This window comes from Gavialis gangeticus, unplaced genomic scaffold, assembly GCF_001723915.1.
Source record: "Gavialis gangeticus isolate Ggan-Ray unplaced genomic scaffold, GavGan_comp1, whole genome shotgun sequence".
In the NCBI taxonomy this organism is placed as follows: Eukaryota; Metazoa; Chordata; order Crocodylia; family Gavialidae; genus Gavialis; species Gavialis gangeticus.
In genome coordinates, this window is record NW_017729024.1 from 126,341,760 (window position 1) to 126,347,217 (window position 5,458).

The 5,458-nt window shown below is 48.9% G+C and overlaps 1 long non-coding RNA gene across 5 annotated transcripts in view; it reads right to left on the reverse strand.

Moving 5' to 3' along the window:
- LOC109297698 overlaps nucleotides 1-5,458 on the reverse strand; it is a 22,566-nt gene that overhangs the window by 13,759 nt on the left and 3,349 nt on the right. For all 5 annotated transcript variants that reach the window (XR_002097393.1, XR_002097392.1, XR_002097391.1 and 2 more), the window contains exon 2: nucleotides 4,015-4,130. This is a non-coding gene — a long non-coding RNA (uncharacterized LOC109297698). The remainder of the gene's footprint in view (nucleotides 1-4,014; nucleotides 4,131-5,458) is intronic.

The following is a 5,458-nucleotide window of genomic DNA, read 5'->3' on the forward strand; positions in this document are numbered from 1 at the left end:
GCGTTTAAAAAGTAAGAAATGGGGAAGAAAAAGGGAGAGGCAGGGAAAGGAGGGGGAAAAAAAGGGGGGGGGGGGGAGCCAAAGGTGAGTAAGGCAGACTCTAGGTGGGGGTTGGCAAGACTGGGGATGGTGAGTCTGTGTGGGGATGTGGGGGGGGGCAGTTACAGTGTGGGGTTGTCAGTCTGGGGATAGAGGGATCTGGGGACTAAAAATAACCCAGTCAGGGTCAGCATGGTAGGAAGAGAGCAACCCTGGGACTGGGGCAAGTGGCTAGGCTTTCCCAGCCCCAGGGCTGCATTCCCAGACGTTGAATATATTGGGCTAACCCATTCACGATCTAACTCAGTTTACTTATTTCACTTCTGAATCCCTTATGATAAGCCTTGCTTTGATCAAGGGTAACTATAGATCCATAAGTTTCTAAGTAACCTATCAAGGATCTTTGAAATTCTGGATAAAGGATTTCTGGAATGACTATTTTGTTTACTTCTTTATAGCTTTTACGTAGCTGCAATGTCCTATAAGGTTTTTCCGATATGTACCATTGGTGAGGAAGTGGTAATTTTGACTTTTTGTCTAGCTTCACAGATTTCTTATGCAGCTTTTCATCTCATGATAGAATGATCAAAAGAATGGTTTTATATGGCTTCTAGACAGAAGTCTTTATCATTTTATTAATGATTATTGTCAAATTTAAGTACAATCTACATTTTAATCAATGCTTGCAAAGTTGTTGTATATGTCAGTTCTCTGTCCACTTCCTGTTTTTCTTTTGTAAGGTATTACAAATTAAAAAAAGACCCCTACATCATTATGGATGTGTGTGATATGTCTGAATATGTTTGGCTAGCACTGGAGACTAGATATTTACTTCCTCTTAAGGAGGGTACATCTCCTGGCTTCTGTGGCAGGTGCCTAGGATAGACAGTGGCAACCAACCATAGTCATCCCGTCACAGTTGCAACAACCTTCGGGGAATCTGCAGGTTGGAGCAAAAGTTGTATGGGGGACTATGTTAAGGGAGTGTAACAGGGGGCCTGCTCGGGGCCAATCTAACCGTGGCCCGCCCACCTGTTCCTGGACCAACTGCCCGCGTTCTCACCTGCCATGCCTTATTGTTATAATTAATTAGTATATATTAATAAGCAGGAGGCTGCTCATTTTCTGCCCCGATGCCAGGGGGCGCTATCTGCAGCTCCTTTCCTCCCCTACACCGCAGCCCAAGCCTCGCAAATGGCATCTTGATATTCTCACTATCACCAGCCCCCACACTGGGCCCCAGAATCCTCCTGATTGAACCCAAACCTGGAATCCTCTCCTCAGGCGGTGTCATCCGCCATCATATTGGGCAGCATAGCTCCCTGACCCATTTCCCCTTCTGGGTGTGGTCCCTCCACCAGGACCTTCAGCTCTCTAGCCTTGGCCCACCTCCAGGACAGTCAGAACCCCAGGCCCTCCACTCTTGGGAGTTCCTCGTGGTGGGCCCCTGGCCCTTGGACCCTTCTGGTCCTGGCCCCAGCATGGGCCAGTCAGGGGAAGTTCAGACAGGGTTTGAGTCTATGCCCCTTTCCTCTCTCTGAGGGTCCACTCTCTGGGCCCTCCAAAACAAAGGGTAACCCACCTGGTTGTGGGGGCTACGGGTTAAGGCACCCCAACTTGCCTTTCACCGGGGTGGTAACTGGCCTGGCATTTCCTGGGGGCTTCCGCGGCACTGGGAGCCCCACCAGGCCACCCACTCCCAGCAGGGTGCTGTTTTAGGTTGCACCCAGTACCAGAAGCCTCCTATCCTTCCCCTACAGCTCCTCCCTTACCTCCAGAATGGTATCAGCAGCCCTCCGGCCAGGTGATGCTGTTGCCTACCTCCAGTAGCAGAACCGCCCTGTTTATATGGGCAGCCCCAGATCCAAAATGGCTGCCCTCATCAGGTACCTGGCGGTTGCCAGCTCCAGGCCCTTAAAGTGGCAGGCACACACGGTGCCCTGCCACAGGGAGATACCAGTAAGCTTCCAGGAAACCCTAAGTGCTTGGTAGGCCTGTGCAAAGCAGCAAGTATTCGATTTGGATTCAGATTGGGCCGATTCGAGGAACAGTGATTCAACTCAGTGACTCGAATCGCTGTCCCGATTCGATATGGCTGATTCAGATTCGGAGATTCGGCTACCGAATCAGCTACTGAAACTTCAGACAGCTGTAACAGATAGGGATGTGTTCTCAGGCAGTGAGGTAGGGAGGGAGTGAGGGTGAGCCTAGGTAATGGATGGAGGGAGAGGTGTCATTACTGGGGCTGCACTGTGCTCCTCCTGTCTCCCTGCACCTGGGCTCTGCCTATCCCCATGCACCCCAGCTCCTGGGCTGCACCGTGCCGTGGTTCAGGCAGCTGGTGTCAGCTGCTCCTGAGGCCGCTGCAGCATGGGCTGTGGGGAGTGGCAGCAAGTGGAGTCGGGCAGCGCAGGACATGGCGCAGCTTGTCTGCACTCACCCTAGCCCCTGCTGCAGCGGCCCTGGGAGAGACTGATGCCAGCTGCAACAAGAACTGTTAGTGCGGGGAAGGCGTGGCATGCCTCTTGCTGCTCCATGCCCCCCTGGGAGGGCTGTGGGGTTGTGTTGGGCTCTTCCCAGGGGTGCATGCCCCCAGATCTGCACGTCAGGCAACAGCAGGTTGGCACTGCAGGCTGGGGCTGGTGGCAGCACCAGGCTGATTCTTCCCGGTGTTCAGTTATAACATTCAACTATTTCTCCATGGGACAAACAGATTCACTCTCTAAATGCTGCAGAAATACTTGACCTTTCATCCCTTACATTTCTTTGATTGTTCCCTGAGTTTGCATCCATTTACTCAGCACCAGAAAAGCCTGCTCTATTAAGATGTATAGACAGCCTGTCTTAAGTAATAAATTTTCAATTGCCAGCACTTTGTTGACTGTCCATGTCTGCTAGGTGGCACGCACTCTGAATTTAACAAGTATTCAGTGGATGCATCTCCACAAAATGCTTACTGCAGTTACCTAATTAGCTCTGCAGTAAAGCATTACTATCCATTTGAGCAGTGTTATTAGGCTAGAGTAAACTAATTAACTCTGCCATAGGATGGTACTGCCCAACACAAGTACTGTTCTCAGGTGGAGTTATTTAATCTGTTGCAGCACATGTATGACTGAGGCTGATGACTGAGGCTTGGCACAAGGGTGCTACAGCGCAGGGCTACCTGCTGGCTAGCCCCACACTGTAGCACACTCGTAGGTGATGCGTAGGGAGGGTTACGTGGGGTGGGGCACGTGGCCTCACTGTGATTGGCCACTGCCAATGCTGCCACCAGCATCTGCGGGCAGTTGCCGCTTGCCACACCCCCCTCACCACCAACACTGCTGCGATCTAGGTGGTCCCTGCTTGGCCCACTTTCACCACTAATGTCACTGCTGTCACCTGCGGGCAGTCCCCACTTATCACTGCCACACCCCCACTGCCACCATGCCCCAACAGCCTCAGGAGGCACGAGTCATTAACGAGCACCCTCATGCCCCAGCCAGCTCCTCCACAGCATGCTGAGCCAGGGTAGGGCAGCTCTGGGCTGGCAGGCCCTGTCAGCCAGGGTTACATCGCCCCTGCTCAACATTTTCTGGTTCCAGGCGCGTACGTAAACACTGCACCCAAGCGCAATAAACTCCAGTGCGAACTGTACTGAGTTTACTGTGTTGCATTAATTTACTGTGTGCCCAGTAAGATTTTTACCGATAAAAATCTCAGTAAAGACCAACCCATCATCCCTTTTTTCGTTTTGATTCCAGGTAACCAATTTCAAAAACTTGTATTGCTTTTATAGGCACAACATTGTAAACTGAAAATAAACTTACTTATTTTACTAGCATCTTCAACTATTAACATTGAAAGCTATATCTTAAAAGTCTAAAAGTTTGATTCTGCCAATACTACCAAATGTATTGCTTACTTTGCTAAGCATTCTATTTATTTAAATATATATTAAATGTGAGTGATCACATAACTGAAGTTACTTACATGTTAATTGCACATAAACCTCCTCAGTTTAGGACTCTTGCTTACTTTCACTTTTCCAGAACCAGAGCATTTCTCAGGTCCTGCTCACTGATCCATCACCATTAAGATTTCCAAAACTGAAAGAAAATGCTTAACTGCAAAGTATGTTTTAATTTAATGACACGATTAAATTAAATCATATATAAATAAAATGATGTAATGAATTAAATTGATTACACAGCAACAGGAAAAGTGGGAAACATAAGTGAGAAGCTATATTAAGTGTAAGGGGTGACATGAAAGAAGATGTGAGGCTGACAGTGAAGGGATATATGCTAACTCTCTAAAGTTTAACTGGCAAAGATCAGAATGTCTCCAAAGTAACAAAACCCTCTGAACTGTTAGGGGAGATTCTCCATGTCTGCTAACCTGGGTCAAGCTTCTGCTGCCATTTAGCAGGCAGCTGAGGGTGTGTAGACATACCAATATCTTCAACCAGCTCTGTGGTCCATTTAACCTCCGGTGTCTTCCCAGGGCACACTGTGTTCTGGCAGTACAGCCGCTCTGTGAAGCTTTGCAGAGTCGTTCCAGTAATATAACTTGTGAGGGAGGAACGTAGTTATGGCAGGGCATACCAAAATCACGATTTTATGCTCTTTGCAGAAAACACAAAATCAGGTGTTTTCCACAAAAAATGGTGGACTTCATGATTTGGGTGGGCTTGCTGTCAGGGGAAAAAAATCCTAACTTACTAGCAAGCAGAGAAAAGGGCAGGAAGCCCTGCAGTCTGGAAGCACAGGGGGAGAGGGGGAGGAGAGGGAGCAAATGAAAGGTTGAGCCTGTGACATACACTCAGTACAGGAGCCAGTCTGGGGCCCATCAGGGACGCAAAAGGATTTTGGTGCTGTCTTTCAAGCATGCTGCAGTCAGAGGAGGATTGAGCAAGGATGAACATAGAAGAAATCCTTCAAGACAGCCAAATACATTTCAGCGCTAGACCGTGGAAGGCAGTATCCTGCAGGGACCTTGCATGAAGATGGAGACAGACTGTTCTGTATTGCTTGCAATGTGACACTGGATGTGTTGAGGAAAACCAGTATAGATCAGCACTTGGAGTCTGAGGCATACATGAAGTCAAAGGCTGTTGCAGAAGCTGAAGGTCAGAGCAAGACACCTGCAACCATGTCTCTGCTCTTTAAAAGGACTACAGAAAACAGCTTGGCAAGGCAAGTGGCAGAATTTTCCCTCATACATATGTGGCGGTGAATATAGTTTCATAGTTTCTAGGGTCGGAAGGGACCTGAGCAGATCATCTAGTCTGATCCCCTGCCATGGCAGGAAAGAGTACTGGGGTCAAACGACCCCAGCAAGGTGTTCATTTAACCTCCTCTTAAAAACCCCCAGGGTAGGAGCCAGCACCACTTCTCTTGGTAGTTGGTTCCAGACCCTAGCCGCCCTGACCGTG